General features: G+C 36.0%; 1 protein-coding gene across 1 annotated transcript in view; it reads left to right on the top strand.

The window, feature by feature from the left end:
* The first annotated feature begins 220 nt into the window (after positions 1 to 220).
* Positions 221 to 16,716, top strand: part of IL13RA2 (interleukin 13 receptor subunit alpha 2) — a 237,258-nt gene continuing 220,762 nt past the window's right edge. The window contains exon 1 of the mRNA XM_053700209.1: positions 221 to 265. The gene's annotated coding sequence lies outside the window, so the exon portion shown is untranslated. The remainder of the gene's footprint in view (positions 266 to 16,716) is intronic.

The following is a 16,716-nucleotide window of genomic DNA, read 5'->3' as shown; positions in this document are numbered from 1 at the left end:
AAGGTGATAAAAATATAGATTATTTTGTAAATAACATATCAGAACAATTCTTATAATATTATTATTTTTTCAAACAATGTGTGCATTTATCCAGTGTTTATTCAGCATGGTCATTTAGCCCCTGTATAGTAATGTTTGTTGTTTATTCTTACAAAGAACTTCCCTTTTTTAGCATAGTTTAGCTCCACCTCCTCTATTTCAGACTATAAATTCAGTGAAACTTTAGTGCCGACAGAGACTGCTAGCAGATACAAGAAAGCATTTGGTAAGTGTTTATGTTTGTATTCATTTGAATAGTAAGTTGCTTTTAAGGCTTATTTAAAAGGGTAAGATAAAAATATTTTCTTAGGAATCTGCAATGTTGGTAACTTTTCATAATTTGCTACACAGTGACACAAGGATTTGTTAATGGAATCTGTGTTGTTAGAATCCTTAAAATATATTAATTTTAGCACAAGGATTTATTTTAAATAGACTATTGTACATTTTCATAGAAAATCCCTCTTTTCTCAAATATTAAAAACGTACCTGTGATAACAAAGATGTATATAACTATTAAACCTGCAAGCACTCTAAATTAGCACATATTTATTTTGTAAGCATTTTTTATTTAAAGTAATACTATATTTCCAAATGACAGGACATAGCTATGTATTAAAAAAAACACTATCATATATATATATACAGTATATATGTGTGTGTGTATATATATATATATATATATATATATATATATATATATATATATATATATATACACAGTATATGTGTGTGTGTGTGTGTATATATATATATATATATATATATATATACAGTATATATGTGTGTGTGTATATATATATATATATATATATATATACAGTATATGTGTGTGTGTGTGTGTATATATATATATATATATATATATATATATAAAATTGTTTTTATTTTTTCAAAAGACACCATGTTTATTATGACATGATTATATCTGTAGTTGCTGTTTCAAGAGGTATTATTAGGATATTTTGCTTACAGTCATCATGAATAATATTTCCATTTGTGTTTATTTCATATGGCAGCAGTGCAACATTTCCAATAAATATATTAGTGACTATACATCAAGTGATGCAGCTCCTGGCTGGAGTTGTCTGACATAGCATATTCAGTTTTACTTCAGTGGTCAGGATATTTATTTGAGAGATCTGACTTATGCATAGTGACCTGTTATGATCCAGATAGACTGAGTATCTTTCTGACCATGCCAGTGTGGATGGCTTATATAGCAGCAAAACGTGGTAAAAAAAAAGTATGTACATTGCATGCTAAGATGCTAGTTATAGGGCATTTAGAAAATTGAGAGAGGAAATCTAAAATGGAGATTACAATCAATGATACAAACATTTCACCTGTTTCTAAAAATCTAGTTCCATGTGCAATGTGATATGAAATGGAAATCTTCAGAAACTTTAAGAGTGAAAATATCTAAAGAAATACAGATCCTATCTAAATATTCCCATTAAAACAATTCTAATGTTTCTAGTCATTTATCTGAGCTCATATGCAGAGATACCCAAATATGGGAAAATGCAAAAAAAACATGAATAAAAATAAAGTAAGTTTGATGTTATCTTCAGCATACAAGCTACAAAACAGCACAAGGGTTATCTTTTCCTAAATACTTGATGTTTTGTTTTCACAATAAGCATCTGTTCAAGTTCAGTCATTTAGTAAAATAAATTTTATTATGTTTGGGCACTTTGCACCAGCTTGCATGTTTTGCAGAAAATAAGTTGGACAAAACGATCTAACTATAAACATTTTATGTATATTTTACACTATTTATTTCTGAATCTCCATATGCATGTGGGTACCTCAGCCTGCTAAAAATAATAATAAAAACAAAATCAAAATATGTGGACCAAAAATCCCCCAATACGTTTATTTCACTAAATTTCTTATTTTTACTTTCAACAAAGTCTCCATTTTTGAATACTTGGATATTATTACCTTAGAAATATAAAAATATATGAAGCCTGATATTAATACTGTAATATAAAAAAAAATGGTGCTAGTGGTTGCTGATATGTGATTGTTATTATTAGGATACTTGACAGCTATAAGGACATGACAATACTCGTTTGAATGATGGAACTTACCTTTTACAAATGAGTCTTATGAAACACTTCTATGGTGAGAGGTTTGGTAAGGGTCATACTTTTGACAATCACCTAATTGTTGGATGTACAAAGGACTACTTATTTAAAACAGGATAATTGTTATTTCATATAAGGGGTCTGCTACATCCCCCTTGTCAAATATGTCTAAAGATATATATAGAGCTAAATATCTCTCTCTCTCTCTCTCTCTCTATATATATATATATATATATATTTATAACGTGTAAATATATATATATATATATATATATATATATATATATATATATAATATTTTATATAATAGCACTATCTAATAAAAATTATTTTAAAAATGCATAAAAATGTTATAAGAGCTCAAAGATAATAAAGACATGCAAAGAGCTTTAACATATATTTTTATATATATATATATATATATATATATATATATATATATATATACACAAAAACACACACACATATATATATGTATACATATATATACACATATACACACACAATATCTCACAAAAGTGAGTACACCCTCACATTTTTGTAAATATTTTATTATATCTTTTCATGTGACAACACTGAAGAAATTACACTTTGCTGCAATGTAACGTAGTGAGTGTACAGCCTGTATAACAGTGTACATTTGCTGTCCCCTCAAAATATCTGAACACACAGCCATTAATGTCTAAACCGTTGGCAACAAAAGTGAGTACACCACTAGGTGGAAATGTCCAAATTGGGCCCAATTAGCCATTTTCCCTTCCCGGTGTCATGTGACTCGTTAGTGTTACAATGTCTCAGGTGGGAATAGGGAGCAGGTGTGTTAAAATTGGTGTTATCGCTCTCACACTCTCTCATAACGGTCACTGGAAGTTCAACATGGCACCTCATGGCAAAGAACTCTCTGAGGATCTGAAAAAAGGAATTGTTGGTCTACATAAAGATGGCCTAGGCTATAAGAAGATTGCAAAGACCCTGAAACTGAGCTGCAGCATGGTGGTCAAGACCATACAGCGGTTTCACAGGACAGGTTCCACTCAGAACAGGCACGCCATGGTCAAACAAAGAAGTTGAGTGCACGTGCTCAGCGGCGTCATATCCAGAGGTTGTCTTTGGGAAATAGACGTATGAGTGCTGCCAGCATTGCTGCAGAGGTTGAAGGGGTGGGGGGGTCATCCTGTCAGTGCTCAGACCATACGCCACACACTGCATCAAATTGGTCTGCATGGCTGTCGTCCCAGAAGGAAGCCTCTTCTAAAGATGATGCACAAGAAAGCCCGCAAACAGTTTGCTGAAGACAAGCAGACTAAGGACATGGATTATTTGGTTCAGATGGTGTCCAACGTGTGGCGGCAACCAGGTGAGGAATACAAAGACAAGTGTGTCTTGCCTACAGTCAAGCATGGTGGTAGGAGTGTCATGGTCTGGGCCTGCGTGAGTGCTGTCAGCACTGGGGAGCTACAGTTAATTTAGGGAACCATGAATGCCAACATGTACTGTGACATACTGAAGCAGAGCATAATCCCCTCCCTTCAGAGACTGTGCTGCAGGGCAGTATTCCAACATGATAAGGACCCCAAACACACCAAGACGACCACTGTCTTGCTAAAGAAGCTGAGGGTAAAGGTGATGGACTGGCCAAGCATGTCTCCAGACCTAAACCCTATTGAGCATCTGTGGGGAATCCTTAAACGGAGGGTGGGGGAGCACAAGGTTTCTAACATCCACCAGTTCCGTGATATCGTCATGGAGGAGTGGAACAGGACTCCAGTGGCAACCTGTGTAGATCTGGTGAACTCCATGCCCAAGAGGGTTAAGGCAGTGCTGGAAAATAATGGTGGCCACACAAAATATTGGCACTTTGGGCCCAATTTGGACACTTAGGGGTGCACTCACTTTTGTTGCCAATGGTTTAGACATTAATGGCTGTGTGTTGAGTTATTTTGAGGGGACAGCAAACTAACACTGTTATACAGGCTTTACATTCACTACTTCACAATGTGTTATTTCTTAAGTGTTGTCACATGGAAAGATATAATAAAATATTTACAAAAATGTGAGGGGTGTACTCACTTTTGTGAGATACTGTGTATGTGTGTATATATATATATATATATATATATATATATATATATACATACATAAATACATAAATACATACACATATACCTAATATACACATAATCATATAGTATTCTATAAGCAAGGAGCACTCTCAACTAACCAGTCTTTGAACACCAGGGTGCAGTAAGAAATAATAAACTTACAAGAAAAATAGCACTCACTGGTTTTGAAAACATACATTATTTTACTTGTGTGACGTTTTGGGTATTCTGAGGAATGGGTGAATACCCCTGAAATGTCACGTGAGTAAAATACTGTTTGTTTTCAAAACCAGTGAGTGCTATTTTTCTTGAAAGTAAGTATATATATATATATAGATACATACACACACAAACAAAAAGGTATTGGCGCACATCCATTTTCTAAAGCACAACATATTTTTTGAACTGCTGCAAAAAATTGCCTGCAAACAGCATCAAGGAACAACTATTCTTTTTAAATAAAATTGGAATCTTAGTCACACAATATGGCCATATTTTGCTTAGCCAGTCACCACTTGCAAGGTGCCCCAATATAGACTGGTCCTAACACTACAGTCCTTTGCCTTAGAGGGCTGAATCATTCCTGCTTTTACTCTTCATAATAGAATGAGACTCCTGGCTTACTATTCACAACTCTATTACACTGTCATGAGCACACCTGAGTTTGGGTGGGGGTGCTTTAACCAATGGGAGATGGTCAGACTCCCTGATTATGTTTTAATAAAAATGCAAAATTTGGTTTAGCACACCTTACAGAAAAGTTTATATACACATCTTTGGGAGTGCTGCCAATATGACCCAGTAATTACACAAACAAAAAGGTATTGGCGCACATACATTTTCTAAAGCGAAAACATCACCAAATTGACTGATTGTTTTCGCTACCAGAGCAGTTATATGACTTAGGGGTTAGCGGAGTTAGGATTGAAATATATCCCCGCTCGTTTGTTTATACTATATCTACCTGCTGCTTCTTTAAGTCCGCATTTTTACTTGCCATATGTGTTGGGGTGGGATCATGATTATGCTAAATGTTTATAAGGTATAAATTATTTGCCTCTGCTGTTGGGGACACCATATGAATAAATGTTATGCATACTTCTATCATTTTGTTTTTATTGCACTTAGAAACTGTCGAGTGGCGTCCGGTTGTCATGACAACTGATGACGCAGTGTTGCACGGCGCGGCTGTCAGACTTCCGGAACGCCACCGACAGGGCTGCACTTGGGAGCTGGTTATGAATAAAAAGGGTGAGTGTTGATTTTATCTGTAATAAGTTGTCTCAGGACGGGGGTAACCCCGAAACGTCACACATTAAATTTTGTTTTTGCTACAAGACCCGGTGAGTGCTTTTTACTTCTGGATGTATATATATATATATATATATATATATATATATGTATATAAGTCAAGAAATATACAGGAGGGACGCAACTGCTTAGAGCTAATACTAAAAGTAAAGTGAAATAGCCAATACAACTATAACAACAGTATCAAGTAAATGGTGGTGCAGACCCTTTCATAATGTGTTATGGAATTAACAACAAGAGAGAACATCCAGGAAAGTAGACCAGGGTGAAAAAAGACAGGGATTTCAACACTCTTTTGAAAAAAAAAATTTAATTGTTAGCTCAAAAAATACAATGTAGTAAGTAACCTGTAATGAGCGCGGAGAAGGCATTCTCCCCCTGCAGTGTGAACATTGAAACAGAGATAAAGTATCAATAGCAACCTATGCACGAAGTAAAAGTACCAAAATAAAAATAGTTACTGTGTCATATAATAGACAATCAAACCTGACCGGTCAGGGATATGTGCGTGTACTTTGAAGAAAAAAGCTATAGCTTATAGAGGTGAAATAGCATAGGTTGCTATTGAAACTTTATCTCTGTTTCAATGTTCACACTGCGGGGGAGAACGCCTTCTCCGCGCTCATTACAGGTTACTTACTACATTGTATTTTTTGAGCTAACAATTAAATTTATGTTTTCAAAAGAGTGCTGAAATCCCTGTCTTTTTTCATCCTGGTCTACTTTCCTGGGTGTTCTCTCTTTTTGTTAATTCCATAACATATATATATATATATATATATATATATATATATAAATATATATATAAATATATATATATATATATAGATAGATAGATAGATAGATAGATAGAAGTAACAAAAACTTGCACTCGCTGGTCTTTTCAAAACACTCTTTTTACTGTGAAAATTAGTGACATTTCAGGGACAAAATATCCCCTTCCTCAGACACAGTGTAATAACATCTCACAGAATATATAGAGCAAACAAACAAACAAACCCCTCCCTCCAATTAGGACCAAAAAAACGCCAAAAAATGGAGTCATGGTAACAACCTTGTGACAATAATAAACACATACTGCTAGATAACGAGTTGTGCGTTAGGGTAAAAAAGCAGCGTTAAGAGGTCCTAACGCTGTTTTTTATGCCCGCTGCTATTACTAGTCTTGCAGGTTTAGGGCCCTGCACACTTCTTTGGCCTTACCGCAAAACGACTTACGTAAACTTCGTAAAGTCTCTTTTCTATGGGACTTCCATAGCGCTGATATTACGAGTCTGTCCTGGGAGGCAAAAAAGTGAGCGGTACACCCTACCCTGTCAAGAGTCCTAACGCAAAAGTCAGTAGTTATGAGTTTTATGGTACAACGCTGTAACATAAAACTCATAACTAAAGTGCTAAAAAGTACACTAACACCCATAAACTACCTATTAACCCCTAAACCGAGGACCTCCCGCATCGCAAATACTAAAATAAAATTTTTAACCTCTAATCTGCTGCTCCGGACACTGCTGCCACCTACATTATATTTATGAACCCTTAATCGGCTGACCCCAACATCGCCAACACCTACATTATATTTATTAACCCCTAATCTGCCGCCCCCAATGTTGCTGCCACCTACCTACACTTATTAACCCCTAATCTGCCGTCCCCAACGTCAACGCCACTATAATAAACATATTAACCCCTAAACCGCCACACTCCCGCCTCACAAACATTAGTTACATTTTATTAACCCCTAATCTGCCGTCCCTAACATCACCGCCACCTACCTACATTTATTAACCAATAATCTGCAGCCCCAACGTCGCCGCCACTATATTAAAGTTATTAACCCCTAAACCTAAGTCTAACCCTAAACCTAACACCCCCTAACTTAAATATTATTTAAATAAATCTAAATAATATTCCTATCATTAACTAAATTATTCCTATTTAAAATTAAATACTTACCTGTAAAATAAACCCTAAGGTAGCTACAATATAACTAATAGTTACATTGTAGCCAGCTTAGGATTTATTTTTATTTTACAGGCAAGTTTATATTTATTTTAACTAGGTAGAATAGTTATTAAATAGTTATTAACTATTTAATAACTACCTAGCTAAAATAAAGACAAATTTATGTGTAAAATAAAACCTAACCTAAGTTACACTAACACCTAACACTACACTATAATTAAATAAATTAACTAAATTAAATACAATTACCTAAATTCAATTAAATTAGCTAAAGTACAAAAAACCCCCACTAAATTACAGAAAATAGTAAACAAATTACAGAAATTTAAACTAATTACACCTAATCTAATAGCCCTATTAAAATAAAAAAGCCCCCCCAAAATAAAAAAACCCTACCCTAAACTAAACTACCAATAGCCCTTAAAAGGGCCTTTTGCGAGGCATTGCCCCAAAGTAACAACCCCCCCAACAGTAAAACCCACCACCCACACAACCAATCCTCCAAATAAAATACTATCTAAAAAAACCTAAGCTCCCCATTGCCCTGAAAAGGGCATTTGGATGGGTGATTACTCACCTTTTAATAGAGATTGGCCAATCACATATTTTATTGTCTGAATTCTTGTATAAGGTTTAATTTATACCTAGGAGATTTTCATCTCATGTTATACATATTTTTATTTTTAGGTTCTTTTTGTGACATTTGTTGAAGAATAAATTATTTTTTATATAAACACTAAATTGCATGCTCTCTTTTTCTTGGGTATATTTTGCCTGTACTGGCGCTTTAGATTTTAATTGTTCTCTGCCATCTTCAAGACATCCGACACGGAGTATCCTCTTCATCCGACGACTAAAACAGAATGAAGGTACCTTTAAGTGACGTCATCCAAGATGGCATCCCTTAGATTCCGATTGGCTGATAGAATTGGCTGATAGAATTAAGGTAGAAAAAATCCTATTGGCTGATGCAATCAGCCAATAGGATTGAGCTTGCATTCTATTAGCTGATTGGAACAGCCAATAGAATGCAAGCTCAATCCTATTAGCTGATTGGATCAGCCAATAGGATTGAACTTCAATCCTATTAGCTGATTGGATCAGCCAATAGGATTGAACTTCAATCCTATTAGCTGATTGGATCAGCCAATAGGATTGAACTTCAATCCTATTAGCTGATTGGATCAGCCAATAGGATTGAACTTCAATCCTATTAGCTGATTGGATCAGCCAATAGGATTGAACTTCAATCCTATTAGCTGATTGGATCAGCCAATAGGATTGAACTTCAATCCTATTAGCTGATTGGATCAGCCAATAGGATTGAACTTCAATCCTATTAGCTGATTGGATCAGCCAATAGGATTGAACTTCAATCCTATTGGCTGATTGGATCAGCCAATAGGATTGAACTTCAATCCTATTGGCTGATTGGATCAGCCAATAGGATTGAACTTCAATCCTATTGGCTGATTGGATCAGCCAATAGGATTGAACTTCAATCCTATTGGCTGATTGGATCAGCCAATAGGATTGAACTTCAATCCTATTGGCTGATTGGATCAGCCAATAGGATTGAACTTCAATCCTATTGGCTGATTGCATCAGCCAATAGGATTGAACTTCAATCCTATTGGCTGATTGCATCAGCCAATAGGATTTTTTCTACCTTAATTCTGATTGGCTGATAGAATTCTATCAGCCAATCGGAATCTAAGGGACGCCATCTTGGATGATGTCACTTAAAGGTACCTTCATTCTGTTTTAGTCGTCGGATGAAGAGGATGCTCCGCGTCGGATGGATGAAGATAGAAGATGCCGTCTGGATGAAGACTTCTGCCCGTCTGGAGGACCACTTCACCCGGCATGGATGAAGACTTCTGCCCGTCTAGAGGACCACTTCACCCGGCTTGGATGAAGACGTCTCCCGGCAAGTCGATCTTCAGGGGGTTATATGTTAGGTTTTTTTAAGCTTGTATTGGGTGGGTTTTATTTTTTAGATTAGGGTTTGAGCAGCAAAATAGCCAACTGCCCTTTTAAGGGCAATTTCCATCCAAATGACCTTTTCAGGGCAATGGGGAGCTTAGTTTTTTTTAGATAGTATTTTATTTGGGGGGTTGGTTGTGTGGGTGGTGGGTTTTACTGTTGGGGGTTGTTTGTATTTTTTTTTACAGGTAAAAGAGCTGATTACTTATTAGTAGTTTAGTTTAGGCTAGGTTTTTTTTATTTTGGGGGGCTTTTTTTATTTTATTAGGGCTATTAGATTAGGTGTAATTAGTTTAAATTTCTGTAATTTGTTTATTATTTTCTGTAATTTTGTGGGGGTTTTTTGTACTTTAGCTAATTTATTTAATTGTTTTTAATTTATGTAATTTATTTAATTATAGTGTAGTGTTAGGTGTTAGTGTAACTTAGGTTAGCTTTTATTTTACACGTAAATTTGTCTTTATTTTAGCTAGGTAGTTATTAAATAGTTAAATAAATTCAAAGTATACACAAAACTCATAGGACTATACTTATACTAGAAATTAATAAATTCTAATAGAAATAAAAATAATAAAAATAACACAGGTGTTAAAGATTCTATAATCCTTCAAACATTTAAAAATGCATTTAGAAAATGGTTAAATAGCGACTGATAATTATACAGAGAGTATATTCAAAAATACATATCAGATGTAATAAATGGGTTGAGATAAGGATAAAAGCTGCTTATTGTTGGAGCGTTCATCAGTCCCAATCTTTCTGTATTCAATAAGCGGTCAGAACAAATATATGATCTGACAATCTAGACGCTTAAACACAATGTATCCATAAACGTAATATTTGTAATGAGTGACACTGTTGCAAAGTTTTGACAATTCTTCCATTTAACAGATCAAGGCACCATATATTAAAGTAATGCCAGATACAATAATTTATTGTCTTGCTGTAAATACTTTTTAATAATCATGGACCAATGCTGCAGGGTCTTTTTTTGAATTAAGTGCGCGCACTATGTTCCTTGATAAATCACAGCGAGAGGAGCCGTGTGAAGGATTTATCAAGGAACATAGTGCGCCCACTTAATTAAAAAAAAGGCCCTGCACCATTGGTCCATGAAACCCATGTGACCGCACAGCTGATCTACCAGCAGTTGGAACGCCAACAGAGAGGAGAGAGGTGTTTTAAGGATTACACCTAAAGGTACTGTGATCTAATTTAACTCCGGATTATTAAAAAGTATTTACAGCAAGACAAGAAATTATTGTATCTGGCATTACGTTAACATATGGTCCCTTGATCTGTTAAACAGAAGAATTGTCAAAACTTTGCAACAGTGTCACTCATTACAAAATATTACGTTTATGGATACATTGTGTTTAAGCGTCTAGATTGTCAGATCATATATTTGTTCTGAGCGCTTATTGAATACAGAAAGATTGGGACTGATAAACGCTCCAACAATAAGCAGCTTTTATCCTTATCTCAACCCAGTTATTACATCTGATATGTATTTTTGAATATACTCTCTGTATAATTATCAGTCGCTATTTAACCATTTTCTAAATGAATTTTTAAATGTTTGAAGTATTATAGAATTTTTAACACCAGTGTTATTTTTATTATTTTTATTTCTATTCGAATTTATTAATTTCTAGTATAAGTATAGACCTATGAGTTTTGTGTATACTTTGAATTTATTTATGTTTATTAAATTAGCTATTTATACCTAATCAATTTTGTATGATATCATTTGATGCCATTTCGGCTTGTTTGTGAATCTTATGAAGTACACACAGTGATAGTACGCAGTCCCAAGGGACCCCTTATTAACGACAGACCCAATATATACTTATAGGATTATCTTAGTTTATTAATTCTCAGACTATTCACTACACCATCAGATTTTAGTATACATTTCAACTTTTTCCTTATTTTTTCTTTTTTTTTTTTCTTCTTCTTTTACAATATATGTTTGAGCACCCAGATATCAATTGATTTAGAACTGGTATTAGGAATCCTATTCACATCCACTACACACCGCTATATTTTATATTTCTATTTTATTACATTTCACACACCTATCTTGATTACACCTACTTAGCTTATATATTTTTTATACTTAGCATTCCCATCCTAAATTAATTCACTATATTTTTGTTCTATTAATTAATTGTCCAACATCCACAGGATGAAACGTTCTAGGAATATTACACGTAGTAAGTTTTAAATACACCTTCACTAATAAGGAATAATATAATCTAATTATCACTTTTTGTAAATATCCAGATTGCTTTTTAGCGCCCCCTTCATACTTTTTCTATTTCTTTAGAGTAGGGTTGGGTGTGTGGGTGGTGGGTTTTAATGTTGGGGGGTATTGTACTTTTTTTCCAGGTAAAAGAGCTGATTACTTTGGGGCAATGCCCCGCAAAAGGCACTTTTAAGGGCTATTTGTAATTTAGTATAGGGTAGGGCTTTTTATTATTTTGGGGGGCTTTTATTTTATTAGGGGGATTAGATTAGGTGTAATTAGTTTAGAAAACTTGTAATTAGTTTATTATTTTCTGTAATTTAGTGGGGGGGGGGGGGGTTTCTTTGTACTTTAGATAATTTCTTTAAATTGTATTTAATTGTATTTAGTTTAGATAATTAATTTAATTATAGTGTAGTGTTAGGTGTAATTGTAACTTAGGTTAGGATTTATTTTACAGGTACATTTGAACTTATTTTAATTAGGTAGTTAATAACTATTTAATAACTATTGTAATAGTGATGTTGTGAATAGTTCGCCGGCGAATAGTTCCCGGCGAACATAGCATGTTCTCATTCGCCGCGGCGGGCGAACATATGCGGTGTTCAGTCCGCCCCCTATTCATCATCATTGAGTAGACTTTGACCCTGTACCTCACAGTCAGCAGACACATTCCAGCCAATCAGCAGCAGACCCTCCCTCCCAGACCCTCCCACCTCCTGGACAGCATCCATTTTAGATTCATTCGGAAGCTGCATTCTTAGTGAGAGGAGGGACAGTGTAGCTGCTGCTGATTTAATAGGGAAATCGATAGCTAGGCTTGTGTATTCAGTGTCCACTACAGTCCTGAAGGACTCATCTGATCTCTGCTGTAAGGACAGCACCCCAAAAAGCCCTTTTTAGGGCTAGAACATCAGTCTGCTTTTTTTTTTTTTTTTCCCTGTGTAATCTAATTGCAGTTGCCTGCCTGCCAGCGTGTGTGTCAGACTCACAGCGTATACTGTGCCCACTTGCCCAGTGCCACCACTCATATCTGGTATAACAGTAGTGTACATTTAAAAAAAAAAAACACTTTTTTGACTGTGAAATAATAGCTGTCAGTTTCCTTCACACGTGTGCATTTCAGTGCCTGCCAGGGCACAGTGTCACACAAGTGCAACTCATATCTGGTGTAACAGTAGTGTACATTAACCCCTTAATGACCACAGCACTTTTCCATTTTCTGTCCGTTTGGGACCAGGGCTATTTTTACATTTCTGCAGTGTTTGTGTTTAGCTGTAATTTTCCTCTTACTCGTTTACTGTACCCACACATATTATATACCGTTTTTTCGCCATTAAATGGAATTTCTAAAGATACCATTATTTTCATCATATCCTATAATTTACTATAAATTTTTTTATAAAATATGAGTAAAAAATGGAAAAAAACACACTTTTTCTAACTTTGACCCCCAAAATCTGTTACTCATCAACAACCACCAAAAAACACCCATGCTAAATAGTTTATAAATTTTGTCCTGAGTTTAGAAATACCCAATGTTTACATGTTCTTTGCTTTTTTTGCAAGTTATAGGTCCATAAATACAAGTAGCACTTTGCTATTTCCAAACCATTTTTTTTTTCAAAATTAGCGCTAGTTACATTGGAACACTGATATCTGTCAGGAATACCTAAATAGCCATAGACATGTATATATTTTTTTTTAGAAGACACCCCAAAGTATCGATCTAGGCCCATTTTGGTATATTTCATGCCACCATTTCACCACCAAATGCGATCAAATAAAAAAAATTGTTAACTTTTTCACACATTTTTTTCACAAACTTTAGGATTCTCACTGAAATTATTTACAAACAGCTTGTGCAATTATGGCATAAATGGTTGTACATTTTTCTCTGGGATCCCCTTTGTTCAGAAATAGCAGACATATATGACTTTGACGTTGCTTTTTGATAATTAGAAGGCCGCTAAATGCCACTGCGCACCACACGTGTATTATGTCCAGCAGTGAAGGGGTTAATTAGGGAGCCTGTAGGGAGCTTTTTGGGGTAATTTTAGCTTTAGTGTAGTGTAGTAGACAACCCAAAGTATTGATCTAGGCCCATCTTGGTATATTTCATGCCACTATTTCACCGCCAAATGCGATCAAATAAAAAAAAAACGTAACATTTTTCCAAATTTTAGGTTTCTCACTGAAATCATTTACAAACATTTTGAGCAATTATGGCACAAATGGTTGTAAATGCTTCTCTGGGATCCCCTTTTTTTCAGAAATAGCAGACATATATGGCTTTGGCATTGCTTTTTGGTAATTAGAAGGCCGCTAAATGCCGCTGCGCACCACACATGTATTATGCTCAGCAGTGCAGGGGTTAATTAGGGAGCTTGTAGGGTTAATTTTAGCTTTAGTGTAGTGTAGTAGACAATCCCAAGTATTGATCTAGGCCCATCTTGGTATATTTCATGCCACCATTTCACCGCCAAATGCGATCAAATAAAAAAAAAAAGTAACATTTTTCCAAATTTTAGGTTTCTCACTGAAATCATTTACAAACATTTTGTGCAATTATAACACAAATGGTTGTAAATGCTTCTCTGGGATCCCCTTTTTTCAGAAATAGCAGACATATATGGCTTTGGCATTGCTTTTTGGTAATTAGAAGGCCGCTAAATGGCGCTGCTCACCACACGTGTATTATGCTCAGCAGTGCAGGGGTTAATTAGGGAGCCTGTAGGGTTAATTTTAGCTTTAGTGTAGTGTAGTAGACAACCCCAAGTATTGATCTAGGCCCATCTTGGTATATTTCATGCCACCATTTCACCGCCAAATGCGATCAAATAAAAAAAAAAAGTTACATTTTTCAAAATTTTAGGTTTCTCACTGAAATCATTTACAAACATTTTGTGCAATTATGGCACAAATAGTTGTAAATGCTTCTCTGGGATCCCCTTTTTTTCAGAAATAGCAGACATATATGGCTTTGGCATTGCTTTTTGGTAGTTAGAAGGCCACTAAATGCAACTGCGCACAACACATGAATGATGCCCAGCAGTGAAGGGGTTAATTAGGTAGCTTGTAGAGAGCTTGCAGAGTTAATTTTAGCTTTAGTGTAGAGATCAGCTTCCCACCTGACACATCAGACCCCCTGATCCCTCCCAAAGAGCTCTCTTCCCTCCCCCACCCCACAATTGTCCCCACCATCTTAAGTACTGGCAGAAAGTCTGCCAGTACTAAAATAAAAGGTATCTTTTTTTTATATATATATTTTTAGCATATTTACATACTCTGTTGTGTAGGATCCCCCTTAGCCCCCAACCTCCCTGATCCCCCCAAAAACAGCTTCCTAACCCTCCCCCTCTGCCTTATTGGGGGCCATATTGGGTACTGGCAGCCGTCTGCCAGTACCCAGTTTGCAAATAAAATGTTTTGTTTTTTTTTTTGTTTTTTTTTCATTTTTCTGTAGTGTAGCTTCCCCCCCCCCCCCAAGACCAATCCACCACCTGCTCCCAGATCACTTAGATTTCCAAGTACTAAATATTTTGCACCCCTTTCTCCCACTTATAAAAACATTTTTTTCTGTAGTGTAGCGGTTCCCACCCGCTCCCTCCCCGTGCACGCGTAACCCTTACACTACCTGATCGATACAACATCATACCTGATGTTTTAAAGCACGTTATTCCAAACAATTTAGGAATGTTAGGTGATTTATGCCCTTTATGGATTAAAACCAGACTCTGCATCAACTATGTAATTTTCCATGGGAGTTTTGCCATGGATCCCCCTCTGGCATGCCACAGTCCAGGTTTTAGTCCCCTTGAAACAGCTTTTCCATCACTATTGTGGCCAGAAAGAGTCCCTGTGGGTTTAAAAATTCGCCAGCCGATTGAAGTCAATGGTGGTTCGCCCGTTCGCAAACATTTGCGGACGTTCGCCGTTCGCGAACCCAAATTTTTATGTTCGCGACATCACTACATTGTACCTAGTTAAAATAAATACAAAGTTGCCTGTAAAATAAAAATAAACCCTAAGCTAGATACAATGTAACTATTAGTTATATTGTAGCTATCTTAGGGTTTATTTTATAGGTAAGTATTTAGTTTTAAATAGGAATAATTTAGTTAATTGTAGTTATTTTATTTAGATTTATTTAAATAATATTTAAGTTAGGGTTAGGGTTAGACTTAGGTTTAGGGGTTAAGAACTTTAATATAGTGGCGGCGACATTGGGGGAGGCAGATTAGGGGTTAATAAGTGTGGATAGGTGGTGGCGACATTGGGGGCGGCAGATTAGGGGTTATTAAATATAATGTAGGTGTCAGCGATGTTGGGGGCAGCAGATTAGGGGTTAAAAAGTATAATGTAGGTGGCAGCATTGACCGGAGCGGCAGATTAGGGGTTTATAATATAATGTAGGTGTCGGCGATGTCGGGTGGCGGATTAGGGGTTAATAAGTGTAAGATTAGGGGTGTTTAGACTCAGGGTTCATGTTAGGGTGTTAGGTGTAGACATAAAATGTATTTCCCCATAGGAATCAATGGGGCTGCGTTAAGAGCTTTACGCTGCTTTTTTGCAGGTGTTAGTTTTTTTTTCAGCCGGCTCTCCCCCATTGATTCCTATGGGGAAATCGTGCACGAGCACGTTTTGCCAGCTCACCGCTACCGTAAGCAGCGCTGGTATTGAGGTGAGATGTGGAGCAAAATTTTGCTCTCCGCTCACTTTTCTGCGGCTAATGCCGGGTTTCTAAAAACCCGTAATACCAGCGTTGTCTGCAAGTGAGCGGTGAGGGAAAACTGCTCATTAGCATCGCACCCCTGTTACCGCAAAACTCGTAATCTAGGTGTCTGTTTTTAGAGCTCCATTTAATATACGATCTTGTGAGGTCTGAGCACTGCTTGATTATTGAGCTTCCACTGTTGGTTATCATGGTAACATACACGCTACTGCCTGGTGTCTTTCTTTTCTGTGCTCCTTC

This window comes from Bombina bombina, chromosome 1 (assembly GCF_027579735.1).
Source record: "Bombina bombina isolate aBomBom1 chromosome 1, aBomBom1.pri, whole genome shotgun sequence".
Lineage (NCBI taxonomy): Eukaryota > Metazoa > Chordata > Amphibia > Anura > Bombinatoridae > Bombina > Bombina bombina.
This window is presented reverse-complemented; position numbering and strand designations above follow the sequence as displayed.